This window comes from Lissotriton vulgaris, chromosome 3_1 (assembly GCF_964263255.1).
Source record: "Lissotriton vulgaris chromosome 3_1, aLisVul1.2, whole genome shotgun sequence".
Taxonomy (NCBI): Eukaryota; Metazoa; Chordata; class Amphibia; order Caudata; family Salamandridae; genus Lissotriton; species Lissotriton vulgaris.
In genome coordinates, this window is record NC_141689.1 from 2,002,116,357 (window position 1) to 2,002,131,809 (window position 15,453).

Here is a 15,453-nt window from a genome sequence, read left to right on the forward strand (position 1 = left end):
CTGTGCAGACAAGATTGCCCCCCTCCGCAACCCTATCAGACAGTGCCCCATGTAGGCTATCTCGTTCACCACTGACCACCAAGAATCCAGACGCACCTGCAGATGTCTCGAGAAGCAATGGAGGAACAGCACAACCACCGAAAACAAGGCCACCTACAAGAATGCCAGGACAGAATCCCACTAACTCATCAGATCCACCAAAATGACCTTCATCTGGAATAAAATCCTTGCTAACTCCAGCAACTGAAAATAACTCTTCAGCATCATCCAGGAATTCACCAAACCCCTACCGAAGTCACGGATGTCACACTCTCCCAGGAATACCCTGGGCGTAGTTTGCGCAGTAGGACTACGCGTAGCTACGTTTAGTGCACTTCGCAATATTAAGCTACGCGAACTGCGTAGTGCAGTAGGGAAAATGCTGTTCGCACTGATTGCACAGTGCCGGATGCTTGTCCGCACAGTCATTGTAAAGGGCATCTTGCACAGTGCAAGCAGTCGTTTTTTGCCGCTCACGTAGATTTGTACTCGAACTGCAGCTTTCTCAACGCGGACTGGTAGTTTCTCATCTCGAGCAGTCACGAGCATACGCAACCACTCGCACTGAGATACCTGACCTCCCCGCGTTGAGAATCTCGGGCGGGAGGTTTATTTTCCATGCTCACAATAGGCAAATTGATGTTGTTGATCACAAACGAGGAAAAAGTGTAGCCGGGATGTTGATTTTGCTCGCTCGCCAACTTGACGTTGAGGACCGCCAGCAAGGAAAGAAAATGGCCACTACGCACCTTTGCACTGTGCTACGGGCAATTCGCGTAGCGCGTAGTAGCACAAAGTATGCATGCTCCACGAGTGTAGCGTAGTCCTACACCCAGGCCTACTCAGGACCTCTGCAACAAGCTCGGCTCCTACTTTCATCTATAAATCAAGACCCTCTATGACAACTTCAGTGGACAGACTCAAGAAACCACTACTTCCTCCAGCAATGAAAACCAGCCTACCGTCGCCATCTGGCCCCCAGTTACCACTGAAGATACTGCCATGAACATGAAGAGCACCCACTCAGGAGTCTCCATAGACCCCTGCCTTCTGCACATCTTCCACAGAACCGCCGCCGACATAGCACCCGAGCTACGATGCACCATTAACGCCATCTCGAATCCTGCACCTTGCCTGATGACTGGAAACGTGCAGAAGTCAAGCCCCTCCTAAGGAAACCCTCTGCAGATCCGAAGGACCTGAAAAACTACAGACCCATCTCTCTCCTTTCCTTCGCTGCCAAAGTCACTGAGAAGATAGTAAACGCCCAGCTGACCTACTTCATTGAGAAGAACGCCATCCTCAACCCATCCCAATCCGAATACTGCATTAACCACAGCACTGCAACTGCCCCCTCGCTACCATAACGACATCCACAGGCTCCATGACCAAGGCCACACCACTGCCCTCATCCTTCTAGACCTCTCTGCAGCCTTCCCACCGCACCCTCATCGCCAGACTCTACGACGCCGGCATACAGGGAACTGCTCTCAATTGGCTCCACTCCTTCCTCACTGGCAGAACACAAAGAAAACGACTCCTGCCCTTCCTCTCCGAACCCACAGATATCAACTGCTGAGTACCCCAAGTATCATCGCTCAGTCCCACGCTCTTCAATATCCACATGGCACCTCTCTCCACCATCGTCAGACAGCATGGACTCGGCATAGTATCCTATGCAGATGACACCCAGTTCATCCTCTCCCTCATGAAGGAACCCAATGCCACCAGACTCAGCTTCCAGGAAGAAATGAAAGACTTTGCATCCTGGATGATCAGCAGCTGTCTGAAGCTGAACACGGAGAAGACAGAAGACCTGGTTCTCAGGCACACCTCATCAGCTTGGGACAACACCTGGTGGCCCACCACCATCAGCAATCCACCCACCCCCTGGGGCCACACTAGTAATCTCTGCATCATACTCGACTCCTCCCTCACCATGAACCACCAGATCAGCGCTGTCACCTCCACTTGCTTCAACACCCTCTGCGACCTTCACAAGACCTTCCAATGGATCCCACTGAATTCAGAAAGACCGTCACCCACACACTCATAACTAGTAGACTGCACTATGGAAACGCCCTCTACACCAGAATCAACAAATCCCTGCTATGCAATCTCCAGACCATCCAGATCACAGCGGGCAGACTCGTCCTTGGCATCCTACGGCATGAACACATCACCCAACAACTGCAAGACCTCCACTGCCTCCCCGTCAAGCTACTCACCCACACCTACAAATCCCTCCACAACACCGGACTCAAATACCTCAGCGACAGAGTCTCCTTCCACGTACCCAACAGAAACCTTCGCTCTGCCGGCCTCGCCCTCGCCGAATACCCACACACACACAGAACGAGACCAGTTGGAAGAGCCTTCTCTTCATCATGGCAAAGACCTGGAACGAGCTCCCGATTAAAATCAGACGCTCCCCCACTCTGCACACCTTCAGAAAGAGCATAAAGACCTTGGTCTTCAGCTCACTCGGAGCTGCACCCGCCCACCCCCAGCGCCTTGCGACCTTCATAGGTGAGTAGCGCGTTTCACAATTCCCTGATTGAATGATTGATTGATTGATTGAAGAGAATCAAGATGCTAAAACTAATAAGGGAAGTGGGACAAGATAATCTACCAGAAGTAATAACAAAATGCAATACTGCTTGGTGAACTAGTTGGCTCTATCACCTCTTCCAGAAAATTCTTCTGACAGGGCATTTTTCAGTGTAGTTGGAAGGGAGAGGTCATTAAACCCATGTATTAAAAATGCAAATATTCCCTCCCTGGAAACTATCAGCAAATACACTTGCTAGACATGAGCAGGATGGTTTTCATAAAATTCTCTTGTTGGTGTTGAGGGTCTGGGCAGAAGCGAACTCAAGAATTCTACAAGATCAAGCAGATTTCAAAGGGAAGCAATCAAAAGCCAACCGCTGTTTCAGTCTATGGGCATTAGCCAAGAAATCAATAGAGCAATGGGGAGGATTATACAGTTGTTGTGTAGATTTAAGCTCTGGTTTTCACTCCATTGATCAGACCCTATTATGGGAGGTACTAAGAAGTTATGAAATTCCTGATAGTCTTCTTGTAATTTTACAAGAACTGCATAGGAATAACTGGGCCCAGGTGGAATTAGAAGTCGAGTGATGTCTCTCAAAGAGGATAGATATAAGATATGGCCTGGGACAAGGGTGTGTACCAGTCCCCATCCTGTCTTCCTTATTCTTGGCTGACTTACCTAAAATACTTAGTCACTCAAACAGCTTCAGACCCAAAATGAACAGTACGCATGTAAGTTGCTTATTATATGTAGACGAGTTAGTAATTTTTTATTTGAAATAAAGCAGCCTCCAGCGTGAATTAAATGTTTTGGACTACTGTAGAAAGAGAAAATTAATAGTCAATGTGGAAAATACTAAAGTGCTTCCAATAGGTAAGAAGACCCCAAGGTCAGGTTGAGTTGGAAATGAAGTTAAATTACACATAATTTGTAAATATAAGTGCTTGGGGATGTGGTTCTCAAACAATCTATGGGATAAAAAACATCTTTCTTCCGTGGAAGCAAAGGCACATTCTTCTGTTGGGGAGTTAGATCTGGGGGTCTCTAGTTGGCAATGGTATTCACCTTTGTCCAAATAGGGACCCTTACTTCTAAGTCAGGATAAGGGGATTCCACTCCTTAATAACCCCTGCTCACCTCCTTGGTAGCTTGGCACGAGCAGACGGGCTTATCTCAGAGGCAGTGTGTTAAGCATTTGTGAATATACACAGTAATGCAGGGAAAACACTACAGATGGACACCACACAGGTTTTCCAAAAATAAGTATTCTTTATATAGACTTAAACAAAAGACCACAAACGACAAAAATCCACAATACTACACTTAAGATTGCTTTAAAGATGATAAAAGTTACTTAGTTCAAGTTGATGATAGATGCGACAAAGTTCTAAACAAAGTACCTGGATGCGTAACGCAAAGTAAACAAAAGGCTCGCAAAAGGGGAGATGCGTTGGTTCCATGATCCCGGGAAATGATGCGTCATGCCTCAATGTAAGGATGCGTCGCTATCCTTACCAGTGTGGATATGATGCGTATATTCTTGGCCTGCGGGCCGGAGAAGCTTGTCGCAGGGCCTGTCACAGCTCCAAAGTACAGAGTCGTAGCAAGGCTGCCAGGGCATCTAATTTCTTGGGATCAGGGTCCCAATATTTATACCCCAAACTCCTTTGTTCTCTGAAGGCAGAAAGGCCTCTGCCTAGTCCAAACCAGTTCCTGAGCAATTTGTTTACATGTTGCGGTGCACAAGATGGCACATTGATGCGATGTAAGGATCTGGTTGCGATGCGAGAAGATGGCGCCCTTGATGCAACGATGCGATGACGCTGCGATGATGATGCGTAGACGCCCTGGCAGCCTTGCTATGACTCTGTACTTTGGAGCCCCGACAGGCCCTGTGACAAGCTTCTCCGGTGATGCAATGGCGACTCTCTCTATGGCATCACGCCAGTCCGGTAATGCGATAACAGGCAGCTTCGATGAACACACACTTCCAGAGAGAATCGGCGAAGGCTCACTTCTCTGGCGATGCGATGATTTCAGCTGCGGCGGCAACACGCTTCCTCTCGATGCGTCGCGCTCCCAGATCCCAGCGACACGTAATTGTCTGGAGTTGGGAATTCTCAGCAAGGAAATTGTGAGGGGAGCTGGAAATGCAGTCTTTTATCCCTGAGACTTCAGTAGGAGGCAAGCACAGTTCAAGTCCTTGGAGAATATTCTGAAGATGATGAAGGTCCTTAAAAGTTCCTTCTCCTTTCCTTGACAATGAAGCAACCACTGCAGGCCCATCCAGCAAACAGCACACTGGCAGAGAGGCAGCCAAACTCCTGCAGCTTCCTTGTTTTTTCTACTTGGCACAATGTATCTTGTTTCATAAGTGATCTAATTTCTTGGGATCAGGGTCCCAATATTTATACCCCAAAATCCTTTGTTCTCTGAAGGCAGAGAGGCCTCTGCCTAGTCCAAAGAAGTTCCTGAGCACTTTGTTTACATGACTCTCTCCTTCCTTTCACTGTACAGGGCAGAGACATCAGCCACCCCGCAGCGTGTGGAGCCAGCACAGGGAAGGGAAGATGCAGCTCTGGAGCACTTTGTGGACATGATTCCCCCTCTACCTTCACAGTGCAGGGCAGAGACATCAGACAAGCCACAATAGGTGGAGCCAGCATTTTAGAGGGAAGGCCCAGCCCTATTCACGTCCCAGGTGCAACTCCTTCCTCCCATCTAGATGCAGCTCTCTCTATTCACCACTGGGCTGCCCCAGCCTGTCTCCTGGAATCCCCCAGCCCTGTCACTCACAAACCCAGACAAGGAATACACAACCTGGCAGAGGCAGGCCTGGCCATTTAGGCAAGAAAATACCTACTTTCTAAAAGTGGTATTTTCAAACTCAAAATGTTAAAACCGACTTTACTAAAAGATGTATTTTACCATTCTGAGTTCAGGCATACAAAATTCGAATTTCTACCATGTTCCCTGAGTCAGTTAGGATTATAAGAATGTAATAATCTAACTGCCCATTCTAGCCTATGGAGAACAGGTAGCCCTCAATAGTGAAAAACGAAAATGGCTGTAATTCACTACTAGGACATGCTATACACATCATAGCATGTCCTACCTTATGCTTACAATGCACCATGCCCTTGGGCCTACCATAGAGGTGTCTACCATGAAGCAAAGGGAAGGTTTAGGGACTGGCAAGTGGGTGCACTTGCCAAGTCGACATGGCAGTACTAGACTGCATACAGGCCTTGCAATGGCAGGCCTGAGACACACTTTACAAGCTGCTTCTGTGGGTGGCACAAACAGTGCTGCAAGCCCACCAGCAGCATTTGATTTACAAGCCCTGGGCACACATGGTGCACTGTACCAGGGGCTGACAGGTAAATCAAATAACCCAATCATGGGATCACCAATTAGTACATCAATTAAACATAGGTGGCACTTGTACTGTGGCACTGAATAGCAGTGGCACAGTGCCCAAATCATATAACCAGCAAAAACATATCACAACAGAGGAGGCAATCCGTCAAAATAGAAAGGAGGCTCACGCCAATGATGCCAGGTCTAACACGTGTCCCCTCCAGCTGAAATGTGGGGAGAACTACCCTTCCCCTTAGGAGTTCTCATCACTAAGGCGGAAAAATCTGGACAGACCATCAGCATTGGGGTGTTCTGTACCAGGGTGGTGTTCCACCATAAAGTCCATACACTGTAGGGAAATGGACCACCTCAACAACTTTGGATTCTCACCCATCATCTGCATCAGCCATCTGAGGGGCCTGTGGTCTGTCTGAACCAGGAAGTGAGTCCCGAACAAGTATGGTCTCAACTTCTTCAGTGCCCAGACCACAGCAAATGCCTCACGCTTAATTGCACTCCACCTCTGTTCCTGTGCAAGTTACCTCCTACTGATGAAGGCTACAGGTTGGTCTAGGCCCCTCTTCATTACTCTGTGAAAGAAGAGCCCCCACACCATGCTCTGAAGCGTCTGTCTGAACAATGAATTCTTTTGAGAAGTTGGGTACCTGAAGCATGGGTGCTGTGCACATGACAGTCTTCAGGGCGTCAAAAGCCTTCTGGCAGGTGTCAGTCCAGTTCACTTTCTTGGGCTGCTTCCTGGAAGTCAGCTCAGTCAAGGGTGCAACAATGTTGCCATACCCCTTGACAAACCTCCTGTAGTACCCCATAAGTCCTAAAAAGGCTCTCACCTGTGTCTGAGTCTTTGGGGGTTCCCAAGCCAGGATGGTATGAATTTTGGGTTGTAGGGGTGCCGTCTGGCTGCTTCATACCTGGCGACCCAAGTACACCACGGAACCCTGCCATATCTGGCACTTACTCACCTTGCTTGTGAGGCCTGCCTTGCACAGCGCCATCAACACTTCCCTTAGGTGGTGCAGATGTTCTTCCCAACTGGTGCTGAACACTGCAATGTCATCCAGGTACGTGGCACTGAAATCCTCCAGTCCAGCCAACACCCAGTTGACCAACCTCTGAAAGGTGGCAGGTGCATTCTTCATCCCAAAGGAAATAACCCGGAATTGGTAGTGCCCATCTGGTGTGGAGACTGCCGACCTCTCCTTAACCCCAACTGTCAAGGTGATCTGACAGTACCCAGACGTCATACTTCGGACCTTTCTAAGTGGGGCTTCAGGGGGTTGACATGCAGGACCTTCAAGGGGTTCCTGGGAGACTCCAAGTTCACTCTTGCACTCCACCATCTCATATGGATCAGTCCACCTGTCCTGGAGCGCACAAGGCTCCACAGGGACCATGACCCAAACTTTCTGTCCAGGTTGAAGCTCAATCAGAGTGGCATTCTGATCGTACCACCGCTTCAGTTCCTCCTGGCTGGCTTCCAGATTCGCCTGAGTGAGATCTCTGCATCGCCGAGTCTGGTTCCTGAAGGCCAGCAGGTAACTATATACATCCTGGGGAGGTTTCCTGGGAGATTGCTCCCAGCCTTCCTTGACCAAACTCAAAGATCCTCTGACCGGGTGTCCATACAAAAGCTCAAAGGGGCTGAACCCTAGGGACTTTTGTAGCACTTCACGGTAGGCAAACAGAAGGCATGGCAAGAGGATGTCCCTCTTACCCCTCAGTGGTTCCCCAAGACTCATGATCATGCCTTTGAGGGTCAGGTTGAATCTTTCAAACAGCCCATTACCTTGAGGGTGGTAAGGAGTGGGGAACTTGTAGGGGGGTGGGAGCGCACCAGACACGCCCCAACATAATTACCTCTTGCATGATGGTTCACGTAGTTCATGATTTCTCGCTCAATACTCAGTTCAAAGTGTTCATAGCCAGTGCTGTATTATTTATTTCCAATTCGTATCCCTAGACACTTGTTTCATGATTCCTCAATCGTCAGTAGGGAAAATAAGCAAAGTTCATAGGTTGCAGGGCGTGCTGCCTCATCTCTCAGGACCAGTTCCACTCACAGCATGAAAGTGCAAGCTCCCGAGCTCGTCAGCTCGGCGGCTCGTGAGAGCCATTTTTAAACTATTAGGGGGGTGGAAGCGCACCAGACACGCCCCAACATAATTACCTCTTGCATGGTGGTTCATGTAGTTCATGATTTCTCCCTCAATACTCAGTTCAAAGTGTTCATAGCCAGTGCTGTATTATTTATTTCCAATTCGTATCCCTAGACACGTGTTTCATGATTCCTCAATCGTCAGTAGGGAAAATAAGCAAAGTTCATAGGTTGCTGGGCGTGCTGCCTCATCTCTCAGGACCAGTTCCACTCACGGCATGAAGGCGCAAGCTCCCGAGCTCGTCAGCTCGGCGGCTCGTGAGAGCCATTTTTAAACTATTAGGGGGGTGGGAGCGCACCAGACACGCCCCAACGTAAATACCTCTTGCATGATGGTTCACGTAGTTCATGATTTCTCGCTCAATACTCAGTTCAAAGTGTTCATAGCCAGTGCTGTATTGTTTATTTCCAATTCGTATCCCTAGACATGTGTTTCATAATTCCGTTGTGCATGTCCGCGGCGTGCCCCTCCCCCATTGACTGTTTAAAAGGCTCCCACGAGCCGCGAGCTGACGAGCTCAGGGGTGCGCGACGCATGCTGAGAGTGGTAATATTCCTGATAAGATAACGGCAGCATGCACAGGAACCTATGAACCTTTATCCTACTGAAGAGAAAGGAATTTCGAAACACGTGTTTAGGGATATAGGCACTGGCCATGAAATTTGAGAAACCAGCAACTTTGAAAACGACATTTACCATGATGCAAAAGGTAATTCCGTTGTGCATGTCTGCGGCGTGCCCCTCCCCCCTTGACTGTTTAAAAGGCTCCCACGAGCCGCAAGCTGACAAGCTCAGGGGTGCGCGACGCATGCTGAGAGTGGTAATATTCCTGATAAGATGACTGCAGCATGCACAGGAACCTATGACCCTTTTCCCTACTGAAGAGAAAGGAATTTCGAAACACGTGTATAGGGATACGGGCACTGGCCATGAAATTTGAGAAACCAGCAACTTTGAAAACTACATTAACATGATGCAAAATGTAATTCCGTTGTGCATGTCCGCGGCGTGTCCCTCCACCCTTGACTGTTTAAAAGGCTCCCACGAGCCGCGAGCTGATGAGCTCATGGGTGCGCAACGCATGCTGAGAGTGGTAATATTCCTGATAAGATGACGGCAGCATGCACATGAACCTATGAACCTTTTCCCTACTGAAGAGAAAGGAATTTCGAAACACGTGTATAGGGATACGGGCACTGGCCATGAAATTTGAGAAACCAGGAACTTTGAAAACTATATTTACCATGATGCAAAAGGTAATTCCGTTGTGCATGTCCGCGGCGTGCCCCTCTCCCCTTGACTGTTTAAAAGGATCCCGCGAGCCGCGAGCTGACGAGCTCAGGGGTGCGCAACGCATGCTGAGAGTGGTAATATTCCTAATAAGATGACGGCAGCATGCACAGGAGCCTATGAACCTTTTCCCTACTGAAGAGAAGGGACTTTCGAAACACGTGTATAGGGATACGGGCACTGGCCATGACATTTGAGAAACCAGCAACTTTGAAAACTACATTTACCATGATGCAAAAGGTAATTCCGTTGTGCATGTCCGCCGCGTGCCCCTCCCCCCTTGACTGTTTAAAAGGCTCCCACGAGTCGCGAGCTGACGAGCTCAGGGGTGCGCGACGCATGCTGAGAGTGATAATATTCCTGATAAGATGACGGAAGCATGCACAGGAACCTATGAACCTTTTCCCTACTGAAGAGAAAGGAATTTCGAAACACTTGTATAGGGATACGGGCACTGGCCATGAAATTTGAGAAACCAGCAACTTTGAAAACTGATCCGCGGCGTGCCCCTCCCCCCTTGACAGTGGTGAACTTGTAGGTAACACCACTCTCCTTCCACAGAGACTTCATATAATTAGAAATGACGTTTGTACTTCGGTCAGACACTACCGCTCTGGGAAACCCCACAACGGGAGAAGATCCCCCTCAGTGCACGTCCCGCCACGGGGGCCGTCACTGTTCTGAGTGGAATGGCTTCCGGGTACCGGGTAGCATGGTCCACCAAGACCAGGATACACCTATTGCCCATGGCTGTCTTGGGGTCCAGTGGGCCCACAATGTCAATGCCCACCCGTTCAAAGGCGGTACTGACAACAGGGAAAGATTGGAGAGGGGCCTTGTGCCTCCTTCCACTTTTCCCACTTGCCTGGCAAGTTTGACTGGTCCTACAATGAGTATCTGCACTCTTCCGCATCTGGGGACAATAAAAGTGGGAGACAAGCCTTTCGAAGGTCTTGTTCTGCACCAGATGACCAGCTAAAGGAACATCATGAGCCAAACCCAGAAGCGGCTCCCTGCTCAATACTCTGGTATCATAGCGCTATACTGCCAATTATTTGTGCCTGATTATACTGCTATCGTAGCGCTATACTGCCAGACTACCCAATTATTTGTGCCTACTTTACTGTTATCGTAGTGCTAAACTGCTAGACTGTTGTTTAATTATTATTACATTGTGTATTGCTCGTTTTGCCTGCTTACATTATTGATGCCTGATTGTGCCGGTGCCACTTGCCCATTTCTTAGCGTTTATTAAGGTTATGCCCCAATCTCGTCCTGCTTCGCTTTTGGCTTGCTGCCATTTTGTTGTTTGTTGTTGTGCCTCCCAGCCCGGCTCTCCACCCCGCTCCCCCCTCCCAGCTGCTCCTTCCTCCCACTGTAAGGTTAGGCTCTACCCTCTTGATCCAGCGCTGTGACCGTCCTGAGTTCCTCAGAAGCGGTCGCTCCCCACGCTGCTCCCTGCTCAATACTCTGCTATCGTAGCGCTATACTGCCAGACTGCCCAATTATTTGTGCCTGATTTACTGTTATCGTAGCGCTATACTTCTAGACTGTTGTTTAATTATTATTACATTGTGTATTGCTTGTTTTGCCGGCTTACATTATTGATGCCTGATTGTGCCGGTGCCACTTGCCCATTTCTTAGCATTTATTAAGGTTGTGCCCCAATCTCGTCCTGCTTCGCTTTTGGCTTGCTGCCATTTGTTGTTTGTTGTCGTGCCTCCCAGCTCGGCTCTCCACCCCGCTCCCGCCTCCAAGCTGCTCCTCCCTCCCACTGTAAGGTTAGGCTCTATCCTCTCGATCCAGCGCTGTGACCGTCCTGAGTTCCTCAGAAGCGGTTGCTCCCCACGCTGCTCCCTGCTCAATACTCTGGTATCGTAGCGCTATACTGCCAGACTGCTCAATTATTTGTGCCTGATTATACTGCTATCGTTGCGCTATACTGCCAGACTGCCCAATTATTTGTGCCTGATTTACTGTAATCGTGGCGCTATACTGCTAAACTGTTGTTTAATTATTATTACATTGTGTATTGCTCGTTTTGCCTGCTTACATTATTGATGCCTGATTGTGCCGGTGCCACTTGCCCATTTCTTAGCGTTTATTAAGGTTGTGCCCCAATCTCGTCCTGCTTCGCTTTTGGCTTGCTGCCATTTTGTTGTTTGTTGTTGTGCCTCCCAGCCCGGCTCTCCACCCCGCTCCTGCCTCCCAGCTGCTCCTCCCTCCCACTGTAAGGTTAGGCTCTACCCTCTTGATCCAGCGCTGTGACCCTCCTGAGTTCCTCAGAAGCGGTCGCTCCCCACGCTGCTCCCTGCTCAATACTCTGCTATCGTAGCGCTATACTGCCAGACTGTCCAATTATTTGTGCCTGATTTACTGTTATCGTAGCGCTATACTGCTAGACTGTTGTTTAATTATTATTATATTGTGTATTGCTCGTTTTGCCTGCTTACATTATTGATGCCTGATTGTGCCGGTGCCACTTGCCCATTTCTTAGCGTTTATTAAGGTTGTGCCCCAATCTTGTCCTGCTTTGCATTTTGGCTTGCTCCCATTTTGTTGTTTGTTGTTGTGCCTCCCAGCCCGGCTCTCCACCCCGCTCCCGCCTCCCAGCTGCTCCTCCCTCCCTCCACCCCCCTCCACTATCCACATATGACAGACACAATTGTGCGCAGCCTTCACGCGCTGCGGACGCGCCCCATGCGCGCCAAAGGTGCACCGAAGGTAAGCCCGTCTACGCCCGTCCGCGCCTGGACCGCGCCCAGCGCCAGACCCCCTGGCCCCCGCAAAATCCACTCCACCCACATAACGTACGACGCCGCAATCCTCTCAGCACTTAACCCCGGTTGACTCCCAAACTGCTACCAAGCCGCCCCAGGACACTCCCATGGACCCTTCACCTGCCACTCCTGCAAGTTCGACTGCATCAGGACCCACACCAAATCCACAAACTCCAAACAGAGCTCCGACACTAACCACCTGAAGTGCATCTTGCTCAACACCCGCTCGGTCCACAGACACGCCATTGAACTTTGGAACCTACTCGACACCACATCCCCGGACGTCACCTTTCCTACAGAAACCTGGATGAGCGCCTCATCAACGCCCGTCATCGCCATAGCCATCCCGGATGGCTACAAGATCATCCGAAAGGACCGCATCAACCAAACAGGAGGAGGCATCGCCATCGTCCATAAGAACACCATCCGCATCACAACCAGTTCTGACGACAACCTCGCAGCCGCCGAACACCTTCACTTCCAGATCCACACCGACCCCCAGACCACACTCAGAGGCACCCTCATCTACAGGCCACCAGGACCCCACACACAATTCAGCGAAGACATCACTGACTTCATCAGCCCACACAACCTCCCCTCCGAGGACTACATTCTACTGGGAGACCTCAACTTCCACCTGGAAAAGAACAACGACAACAACACCACCACCCTTCTGGACAACCTCGCCAATCTCGGACTCAAACAACTTGTTGACACCCCCACCCACTATGCCGGGCACACGCTCCACCCTATCTTCACCTCCAGCAAGCACATCTCCTTTAATCACACCACAGCTCTCCATTGGTCGGACCACAGCTGCATTCACTTCAACTACAAAAAGACTACGACCCACAACCACCCACAACCAATTCCCCGCAGAAACTGGAACAAAATTACCACCGACCAGCTCTTCACATCGCTTCACCAAAACCCTCCCGCCAAATCATCGGACCCAAACCAAGCAGCCACCAACCTCACACAATGGATCACCCACAGCGCTGATGAATTAGCACCCTTGAAAAACCAGCAAATCAAGCAAGGCAGCAAAAAAGCCCACTGGTTCAATGATGACCTTAAGAAATCCAAGAAGATCTGCCGCACCCTCGAGAAAGCCTGGCGAAAAAACCCAATCACTGACAACCTGGCCTCCTTCAAGAACGCCACCCGCAAACACCACCAACTGATCTGATCCACCAAGAAGTCAGCATTCAAGGATCGTCTAGACAACAACGCCCACAACAGCAAAGAACTTTTCAACATTGTCAAAGAGTTTACCAACCCCACCGCCGGCACCAACGACATCACTCCCTCCCAAGACCTCTGCGACTCTCTTGCCTCGTTCTTCCACCTCAAAATCACTGACATTCATAACAGCTTTGGAGACCAGTCCACCCCACCCACCTCCGAACTAAAACCCCCCCTCCAACAACCTTTGCGCCTGGAACCCAATCACCACTGAAGACACCATCCGCCTGATGAACACCATCCACTCAGGATCGCCAACCAACCCATGTCCCCACCACATTATCAACAAAGCAGACTCCATTATCGCACCCCATCTCTGAGACGTCATCAACTGCTCCCTCAACTCCGCTACCTTCCCGGAAAGCTGGAAACATGCCAAACTCAGCGCCCTCTTGAAGAAACCCACAGCAGACCCCACTGAACTTAAGAACTACCGCCCCATTTCGCTCCTCCCATTCCCTGCCAAAGTCATTGAGAAAGCCGTCAACAGTCAGCTCGCCGCCTTCCTCGAATCCAACAAATCCCTTGACCCTTCACAGTCCGGCTTCCGAGCCAAACACAGCACAGAGACCGCCCTCATCGCAGCAACAGACGACATTTGAACTCTACTGGACAACGGAGAAACAGCTGCCCTCATCCTACTTGACCTCTCCGCAGCCTTCGACACAGTCTGTCATAGCACCCTTATACAACGCCTCAGCAACGTCGGAATACAAGGAAAAGCATTGGACTAGATAATCTCGTTCCTCGCCGGAAGAACCCAGAGAGTCCGCCTCCCCCCTTTTAGATCAGAGGCCACCGACGTCATCTGCGGCGTACCACAAGGATCATCACTCAGTCCCACCCTCTTCAACGTATACATGAGTCCCCTCGCATCCATCACGCGCCAACACAACCTCAACATCATCTCCTACGCAGACGACACCCAGCTGATCCTCTCACTCACCAAAGACCCAAACACCGCCAAAACCAACCTACACGAAGGGATGAAAGAAGTAGCCGAGTGGATGAAGAACAGCTGTTTAAAACTGAACTCGGACAAAATGGAAGTCCTCATCTTAGGATCATCCCCCTCCACCTGGGACGACTCATGGTGGCCACCGGCCCTGGGAACCGCACCCATACCAACGGACCACGCACGTAACCTGGGATTCATCCTGGACTCCTCCCTCTCGATGACCAGACAAGTCAACGCCGTCTCATCATCATGCTTCAACATCCTACGTATGCTCCAAAAAAATTTCCGTTGGATCCCCACCGAAACAAGAAAGACGGTCACCCATGCACTGGTCACAAGCCGACTGGACTACGGAAACACCCTTAATGCCGGAACCACAGCCAAACTACAGAAAAAACTCCAACGCATCCAAAACGCCTCAGCCAGACTCATCCTAGACATCCCCCGCCAAGCTCACATTTCCGGTCACCTGAAAGACCTCCACTGGCTCCCCGTGAACAAGAGAATAATGTTCCGTCTCCTCACCCACGCACACAAAGCCCTCTACGACCTAGGACCCGAATACCTCAACACGCGCCTGGCCTTTTACACTCCCACCCGCCAACTACGATCGTCCAATCAAGCCCTCGCCGCTATTCCACGCATCCAAAGATCCACCATGGGGGGAAGATCCTTCTCCTTCTTAGCGGCCAAGACCTGGAATTCTCTCCCCACCCACCTCCGCCTTACACAGAACCACCTCTCCTTCAGAAAACAACTAAAAACTTGGGTATTCGATAAGTAAAGTACCCCCCCTCCCTCAAGCGCCTTGAGACCCTCTGGGTGAGTAGTGCGCTATACAAATTTTAAACTTGAACTTGAACTTGAAGTGCTGGGGTACCACCAGCACACGGGCTGACCCAGGCTCAGCAACCCGTAGGCTCTCCCATTAGATCCAATGTGATCCAGACTGATCACCTGCAGCCTGGTTTGTGGCCTGTTGCCTCAAACCCACAAGAGTAGGGAACTTCTGCTGCTCTTCACAAAATTCCTCCTTGGAGGGACCCCCTT